Here is a 9,587-nt window from a genome sequence, read left to right as displayed (position 1 = left end):
GTGTCTGTTACAGTAATAAGCTGCAATTTACTAAAGAGAAATCTCTGTTCTCTCATTGTAACTTTTTGATGTCACGGCAACTGCCTCAAATTACGAGCAAAGACTTGACGAAAGAGCTAAAGACCCTCACCCTTAAACAACGGATCTATTTTCATCAACATGTTCTCCTCTGGGGTTGTTTGTTTCCTTAATTATAGGGTTGAGCTTAACTTCAAGCAAGGCCAGCACACACAAACACACCCAGCCACACACAGGCAAATAAACACATAAACCAAATTGATCTCCCGATAGGAGCTCAAAGTAGAACAACTTATTGAGTATCAGTGGGTTCGGCCAAAGTGCATAAAGCACCCAGGGCTTTAAACACGACACAAACAGACATGTAATTAATCTACCATGAATATTTCAAAGTAACACGGCTTTAAAGCGGGATTATGATTTCGTATCTGGAGCTATGGATAAATGATGAAGAGAAACAGGCGCAGCTTGCATGCATTTTAATTACTCCCCGACTGCAAGGAGAAATAAAAAGGACTTTTCATCCATTGCCAAGTGGTGTACCACCTACAGTAGCGGAGTGTCTTCCACACTGATGTGTCACTGACGAAACGGCACTGCGGTTTCCGGTACTTGAAATACGTTGTGCAGCACGGCAGTTCAGCTCTAAAGTAACGATCTGTGGGCTGACTTGTGATGTTGTGTCTAGGCCTCTCTCATTAGACAATATATACAAGAAAAACCATGATGGAGGCTATTAGAAGGGAAGGGCTTTTGATCTGAGGCCGAGAGCATGTTTGTGCCTGTAAAAGAGGGACATGTTATCCATTAAATGTGCGTCATGTTTTTACACATGCTGAATGATTAGTCATTCCGCAAAACCTTATCAAAGACACAAACCGTCTATAGTTTAATGTTATGTATAACTGAGAGTGGTTTCAGTTTCTGGTTGGTCTACCTAGGACCAATGTAGCATTAGATATTCCCAAAAGTCTTTAATCTGACATGACAAACTAATCAAATTCCATGGGAACGGGGTTAGCCTTCGAGACATCTGGAGCCTCATTGAGGTTGTGTTGCGGATAAACTCTCTCTACTCTGCCTGGTTCTGCTTTTAATAAGTCATCAAGTGTCGTCTTGCGGGGGTCCGCTGAGTCACTAAGCTCTTTCTCAAACATGCGCTTCACCATGTTGGTGATTTGCAGAACAATCGGGCCACTAGGGAAGTGAAAAGGTCAAGCTGGGTGTCTCTTCTCCTACTTGTCCTGGTGCCTGTTTTAAGCTGATATACAAGAGTCCTAATCTCCCTCAGCCTCCATTCTACACAGCCTGAGAACGTAGCCCTGCTTTTCTCCTCCCTTCTCTTCACACACATTTGAGCGAGCTAAACGCTCTTGGTTTTGCTTCGTTAGACAAAGATGGAAACTTTCAAGCTGCTGTCACTGACTGCATTGTGCTACGGTTGTAACGTGATCAGAATTTGACATCAAAGTGTCTTTGTTCACACACAGGAATTAGACACCTTAATAATTAATTGTGTGGATGATAAGGGGTTTCTTTCATGCATCTTAGTCAGACTAAGTAGAAATGTTGCGCAGTCAGAGTCAATAGACTGTTACAGGGACATCAACATAACATAACTAAGGCACCTAGGGTCATATCATTGATTCAAAACGCAGGAAGACAAACACTGAAGTGTGCTTGGTTCCTGCTGTGAGAGAGACTCTAAAGAGACCAGATAAAAGACATGAAATCACCTGCGGTTAAAACAGGTCAGACAAAGTGTAACTTGAAAATTGTACAGTGCAAACGGCTCGGAATCAAGGATTGAAATGAGCATTCAAGAGATGTTCGAAGTGATTCATGGTAAACAATAAAGAGACGTCAGATGTCAAAATGACTTCAATCAATTTAACATCTCCCCTGCTACAGATCCTTGATGTGACTTTGCAACAACCCCCCTCTTCCATCACCACTCTTTTATTGATCTCCATAACTCTGACGCTGAAACTAACTTTGTGACATTGTGCTGTTTCCCCAGGGCCCCCAAGGGAACATACACATCCTGTGCTATTTCAGCTCTGCATGACTCCACTGTGGTGGTTGGGTAGGAGGCTACCTGCAGGGCTGCAGATGAGATTGCTGATACGGTGTTCCAGAAGACCCCAGCCCTGATAGGGCCCAGGCACCCCCCTCAGAGCCACTGGCAGCCCCCCTGGCTTCTTCACTTCTGCCCATACATTTTGAACGGTTGCAAAGGATTACGGGTTCACCGGGGCAGCTATTTAGCCCTGCAAAGCCACCGTGGGCCTTTGACTAGGGGGGGGCCTTCCTGAACACGAGCTTTGCTGCACATGTCCTGCATGCTGAACAGGCTGGAGGCTTTAGGAGAGGCAGCCACGCTCCATGACAATCCCTGCCCCGGAGCTTGACGTGGTGTCAGCCATGGTGCCCGGGTGCCTCCACTCCGCTCAGAGCTCCAGACAGGGCAGATCCCGGCCCTGACAGCCTCTGTCTGGGGGGAGAGGCTCCGTCCAGACGCACGGCTGACCTCTGTGGCCTCCTGTATGTTGTTTACCTTCAGGTGTTGGCACTTCCACCAGACAGAAGCGGAGAGGGGGTGGCGTGGGGGTGAGGGGGGGTGGGGGTGGGGAGGAGGATCACGTTTGCTTCCTACCTTTCAGGAGACAGGAATGTGAAACTGACAACGTCGGGATCCAGAAGACTTCTGCTAAACCTTGAAGGCTCCATGGGACTGCTTGGTTTGACTGCAGCTGGACTGGGGGGTTAAGCAGATTATTTACACACACACACATTTACACACACATTTACACACACTCGGCGCAGTTCAATCATCATCGTGCTCACGATGATGAACAATAGCCTACGAGAGTGTAGACTTAAATGCGCACCTTGGCCAACCTTCCACTGATTTGAACTGGATCTTTCTTATTAGCTTGATTTCACATTGTTCTCTTCATTTCTGACAACAATGAAAATTTTAAAACACAATGTGATAGATTTACTCTTGACCTTTCAGGTTTGTAGGTTAAAAAGAATGGACAGCAATTCAAGTCAGACCTACTTCTGGTATACTGAATTGTGTTCTATTCTTGGTGAGCATTAGTGCATGAGTAATTATGGAGAATTATTCAATGGGAGCATAATTATGCAAAGTCTTTTAAATGACAGCCAAATCTGTTGCATTATGTTCATTGTTTTGCAAATGTGGTTGATGATTCTGTTATCTGTCTCTTGCTTGCAACACCTGTTTTGTGTAATTAAAACAAACTTTGACATGAGATTTTGACAGTGGCAATCAACATAATCACAAAATGCCATTTCCAATGGGTAATGTTCAGGTAATAGCTGCCCACAGGAAAGTGTGTGCGTGTGTATCTCCTAACTGTGACTGGCATGTCAAATTTACTCACTAGACAAAATACTCAAAATAATATAATAATAAAAAAAAAACTAAGAATTATATTTAAAGAAAATAATAATCATCTTGTGGCTAAGGTGCTGGTGGAAATGCAGATGGAGCCAATTGTCACAGACTAAAAAATATATATAAAATACAATTTTTAATTAAAATAATCGTGTGATGCAAATAATCACACGATTATCGCATCTATCACACTTAAAATGCCTTTAACATATGTCAATACTATTTCTATTTTAGTCTTTGTCATTTCTTTTGTTAGGATTTTAGTTTGGTTTCTTCTCTTCGAGCATGTTGTGTTTTCCTGTGGGCTTGGTCAGTACCAGTACAACAGGGCCTGTGATATAGACCAGTCTGTATAGAGGCCCAAAAGCAATTTGTTTCTCTCTTGAAAAGAAATGTCTCAGCTACATTTCAAATGCCTAAGCAGATGAAGGAGTCAGCAGAAGAATGTGGGAGAATGGAGGTAAATAAGCATGCTCTGATTGTTTCATGGCTAGAACTGTAATGCAAGTAAAATAGTATCACCTGTCTTCTAAAAGTGGTCCCAAAGGGTCAAAGTCAATAACCCATTACATGGATTAAAATAGCCTCCTCTGTCTCTCACTGTTCTGTACTGGACAACAAATAGCTTCTGATTTTTATTCATTGCTTTCTATCACAAAGAGATAGTTGGTAAAGAATGTGTCAGAATCAATCTACCTTCAGACATACTTCCCCCACAGAACAAGGCTACCGCTGTGCGCCACAGCATTGGACCTCCTGCCTTGCTAGGGGAGAAGAAATCCTATTTCGTTGGAAAACTTAAACAGTTGCAAAAAGGCCTGGCACGAAAATCCCCTATGATCAAGCGGTGTGGTGTGAAAGCCTCTCTCTACTTATGAGCCGACGAGTCACTGCCTTTATTAAACATGGTCTTCATCTGTGACGGATCAGGAGGGGAATTTCAGAGATGCATCATACATCGTGTCTAACCTGAGCCGTGAATCTACCGATATTGGCAGCTTCAGAACGTTTAAACCATCGCGGCATGAAATGGGATGGGCTCCATGTCTCCACTCCAGCCCCCAGTTTACCACTTGATAGTCAGTTCTAAGCGACTTCCATGAAACACTACTATTACATCTACAGTTGAAACAGCCCTTTAAAACCTCCTTCTGAACTGAGCCAAGGTTTAATCACACTACTCAGTAATCCTCCACCAGTTGGGTGGGCTGTAGCGAGGGTGAAAATATGGCACCTATTCAGGCGGCCTTCTTGAAGCCACATTACAAGGCTAAGGCGCAACACTGTGTAAAAATAGTGGGTAAAATGTGATTCATGGATTTCCTGTCCGAATTTACTTCCCGAAAAGAAAGTGTGGATTCATAGAAATGTCCTCAGGAAAAGGTCTAGACATTATCAAGTTATCCAAGAACTTGATAAAAGAACTGATGTAAGCGACCTAACCCTGATGTCTCTCCAATATGTTCCTCATTGCCTGTTTAGTCCCAGACTTCTCCGCACACCAAAGTTGTTAATGCGAAGCTGTGATTTATTTAGCCAATTAAACTTGGGGATAATTAGTTGGAGACAATGAGAGAGAGAGCAAGGCAGGGATTTTTTTTCCACTTTACAGAGGTTACTGATAATCCTCTTGGAGATGTGTGCCATGTGACCAGAGGGAGTTAGGACTTGAGTGTACCCTCTGATCCCTTAGACATCGTCAGGGTCTCCCGGCGAAGATCCATCAGTACTGGTCTGGGTGTTCCCTCTGTTGATTTACTGCAAAGCCAAGTCTCTGAGTCATTACCGTAATGTCACATCCACACTGCACCCCAGTGCCTCCATCACTTATACAATCATAGTTTTCGCAACTGATCGTTAGAAAGGTTTTTTTAATTAAAAATGATGAATCCTTTTATGCCAAATAAAAAAGCAGTTGATAATTGAGCTGAAGTAAGCCTGCAATGCTTGCTCCCCAGAATTGTGTTCATGTGCATTGAGAGAGGGGGGAAGGTCTAACATAATTCAACTACAATGAATAAGATATTTGATAGAAAAATAGAGTTTAAAAAAAAGAATAATTACGTGTGGTTGCATAGGAAAAAACTAAACACACACATTTGGACTGGCAATTGTCCCAGGAAGGAGTTATGGTTAAAAATGAGAGTGACAGACATGAATCATACCTGGTCTACAGGTCTGAAATAATCACTGTCTCATGTGAACCTCCTTGCATTCATCCCACTAACAGATGGATATGAATCAGACTAGATGAATGAGAAATAGTCCACACTGTAGAAACTGCATCCTATCTACAACAAGCCTTAACAATGTTTTCACTAGCATGGGAGTTGGAATGCAAGCTCTCTATGGGGGGGATAAGCAAACCCACATTTTCTGATGTGAAACTCAATCTCTTGTAAAAAATAAAATAAAGAATAATATCAACATCAAATGTCTTTCGTGTTCTCCTCAAAAGCAGGATGTTAATAGAGCATGTATGTGCAGATGACTGGTTATATGATGCACTGGCTTGTATTTTAAAACAACACAAGTCTACAGTAAGTGCATGTACAAATCTCTCTTGGCGTGGCGCAGCATCATAGACGGAACCCCACTAGGGGATGCAGAGAGGGAGAGGACTCCTGGGTGGGACATAAGCAAACTGAGCTGTTAGTCTGTCCATTTCTACCTGCTGGGGGAACTGGCCAGGGAAGTCCTGGGAGTCCGCTCTGTTTTCTCTCCCTAACATGACCCTGCCCTATTCTACCCCATCCTCTTCTACCCCAACCTCCCATTTTTTCGCTTCCAAGCAGCAGGCTTTCCAAATGCTCCCTAAACAGACAGTTGATTGTAGCTTTGCCCCTTCAGGCAACCAGCTTTCATCGCTGGGCTTGTAGCAGCCACAAGCAGAAAGGGAAGTGCTATGGGAAGTGCTTGGGCCGTTAAACTCACACAGAGACACACAACTTTGCTTACTATAGAGTTTCCCAAATGCCTTCCAGCAGCAATGGCAAACTTTCCGAAACCTCCATCATAGCTTCCAGCACGTTCATTATGCTGCATTATAAAGTTAAGCTCATATGATTTTACAAAAAAAAAGAAGTGACAATGAGCCAACTTCTTTTATGACTGAATAGTAATCCAAGAATTGTTGAATAAATTGTTTGGATTTCACGAAATGTGAAACGTTTATTAATTCTGAACACATCTGTGGAATCATTCGAATGTGAGTAAAATGATGATTTGTGCCAGCTGCTTTAAAATAAAACGATAAAGAATGCAATTATCTCTCGTGACTTCTAATTATCTATGCACACGTATTATGTGTATCAATGTTCATGCATTGCAAGGTTGGCAATTGTGCTGTCTTTAAATGACAGAATCCACATGAAAATCCATAGAGGTTTGGTTAATTTGAATACAAACTAGACTGGTTTATCAGTCTTTTGCCAAAGACAATATTCAAGAACATTCATGATTTTGCCACATTCTGGAGTAATACAACTGGTGATGGCAGAAATGTTACTCAACAGGGCATTTCCATCAAGTTTGAAATGTATTCATGTACTGTAATTTAAAAAGATAGTTTACAATTTGCTAACCCTAGTAGTATGTAAAATATTTTCTTCAAAACAATGCAGCAAAATTCATAAAGAAATGTCATCACCTATGCTACAGGTCGGAGTTACAGTAGATCATATTGTAAACCCTCTTGTAATCCTTTAAAGGGCGTGAAATAGGTTTCTGCTGTCAGAAATGTAAAATTTTAAATATCAAGGCTACAACTGTAACTGGTGCTGTGGACTTGTGTTTGACAGAAGCCCAATGCATACAATCTATTGTATTTTCACAACGTAACCTAAATAAAACTGGATGCTGCACAAAAAAAAACAAATGCTACAGGTTCTAAAAAACACAGGGCCCCAGTTGACAATCAAGCCTAACATAGCATCCCCCATGGGTAAACTCAGGTGTCATCTATGCCATAGTGTCTCAGACAACCGACTGTCTGAAGTCAGCCCTCACCAGCTCCCATGCCACAAACCTGTCAGTGTGTTCATGGCAGTCAGACATCTTCTCTTTCCACTGCTGTGTAAGAGACACAGTAGAAGGTGAATATTGCTGTGTGCATTCAAGTACAAATTGTATCTATCAATCCTTTTACAGATTTCATACATTACATTTACAATGTATTCTTTGCATCGAGCACCTTCATCATGGAATGTGTAAGAAAAACATTACCTGCAATTAAGTGTAAGAAGGAGATGGAAAACCGCACCATAATTCCTCTGAGGTTAGTGCTTGTGTTGCAAAGCTACAGATGAAATTAAACGGTCCAGGGATCGGATGGAATGTCCAAATTCTTTCAGGTTTCCAAGACTTTAAGAAGATGAATAACTGTGCATGTCTGCCGTCGACATGGGATATGGGCTGTCTAGAAGCATACAGAACAGGGGATATGGGCTGTCTAGAAGCATACAGAACAGTTGTTATTGCCAGAAGTCAAAAGGAAAACACAGTGGAAAACCTAAGTGTGTGATTGTACTGCATCCTGGGTAAGAAAAACTGGACACGCCCATTCGGCAGCTTGCACTTCCATGTCGGAGGCAGTTTGACAGGCAGAGAAAGGAAAGAATGCTGAAATAGATGGATATCTGGATCTGAAAGACTAGAAAAGATAACAAATCAAAAGCAATAAAAAAAATGGGAGTGAGGCCAGAAGGTCCTTTTCATGGTTCCTAGTTTACTGAATCTAGTTGACTGAAATTAGATAGCGCAGTGCACTTTCAACAGCCCTGAATCATTCATTAAAACAGATCCACAGATGTGGATCGGTGTTTATACTGTAACACCATGTACAGTACGAGGACATTCAGTACCAGACAGACACGGCAAATATCAATAACACTTCTGTAATAACTTGTCATCTTTTTTAAATAATGGTTGCTTGACCAGGAAACCCCCCAGATAATTCTGTGGCACTAGGACTGTGAGGGCCAATGTTGTAGAGCTGGTGAGGTGGACGTGAGAGAACAGGAACACATAAATTATGTGATTTCTCTGCGGAGCTGAAGGAGAAAGCTTTGAAAAGCATGTCTGTGCATGAGGTTTTTTATATTAGGCTTTGCTATCTTGCTCACAGTCATCAAATATTCAAGAGAATATAGAAAGTTTCGAAATACCCTTGTTCCCATGCAACAAGTGAAAGAAAAATTTATACTTTGTGATTTAATCCCACATAAGGACATTTTGCATGTATGCCTATAGCCATGTGTGTACGGCCCTCAAAAGTCGGGTACCACTATTACTATCATGTACCATAATGTGACTGCTACACTGATGACTTGCCCAGGGGAAAATAAAACAATTATTTTTGCTAAAGCATCAGGGAAAGGGGACACTTCCATAAACAAGGCTTTCTTTCCCCCCAACATCTCCACAACCTGTACCAAGACATTTGCAAGACAGAGGCTTAGGAGGGAATGAGGTTTAATAGCTGTCATGGAATGTCACTCAAGTGTCATGAACTTGACAGGAACTACAGTAAGCCCCAAAGCTAGGAAGAAAAACATGTTCCATAAAAAGTGCCCAAGCTAGGCGATGAAAGTTGATGAGCTGTTAAAATGACTTATTATGTTTTCAGATGCCGTACTATAATGCTACTGAAACAAGATTCAATTTAACGGCAAATATAACTTAACATACGATGCATTTAAACTCATGAAGTGCGCTCAGAGCTCTTTTGCTGCACGGTCGCTGTTACGGAGTAAAAGCTTTTGGACTGAGGAATAATTGCTAATCTCATTCTTCATAACATGGCTCCACATCTGAGGATTAGAGAACGCTATCTCCAGGAATTGAAGCATGTCTGTTCTTGTACTTTGTGCTTCAGAGTGGTGGTTTCGATTTCAAATGTTGAATCAGACATTTAAGAAAATGTGGAAACACAATTGTTTTGTGATTTAATTTTCTGATAACATTGTATGAGGTATGCTTTTCCTACTAAATGCATCTTGGCCTGTCTTGTCAGTGCTGACCAGAGCTTTTCTTCTTTCTACCTCTTTTGTACAATTCCTCAGGATCATGAAATTAAGCCGATCGGTATCTTTGCAGGTCTTCGTATGTTTTTCCCTTTATATTTATGTACTATTTATGCTAA

Source organism: Hypomesus transpacificus, chromosome 6 (assembly GCF_021917145.1).
Source record: "Hypomesus transpacificus isolate Combined female chromosome 6, fHypTra1, whole genome shotgun sequence".
In the NCBI taxonomy this organism is placed as follows: Eukaryota; Metazoa; Chordata; class Actinopteri; order Osmeriformes; family Osmeridae; genus Hypomesus; species Hypomesus transpacificus.
The sequence above is the reverse complement of the archived record's forward strand: the minus strand, read 5'-3'. Positions refer to the sequence as shown.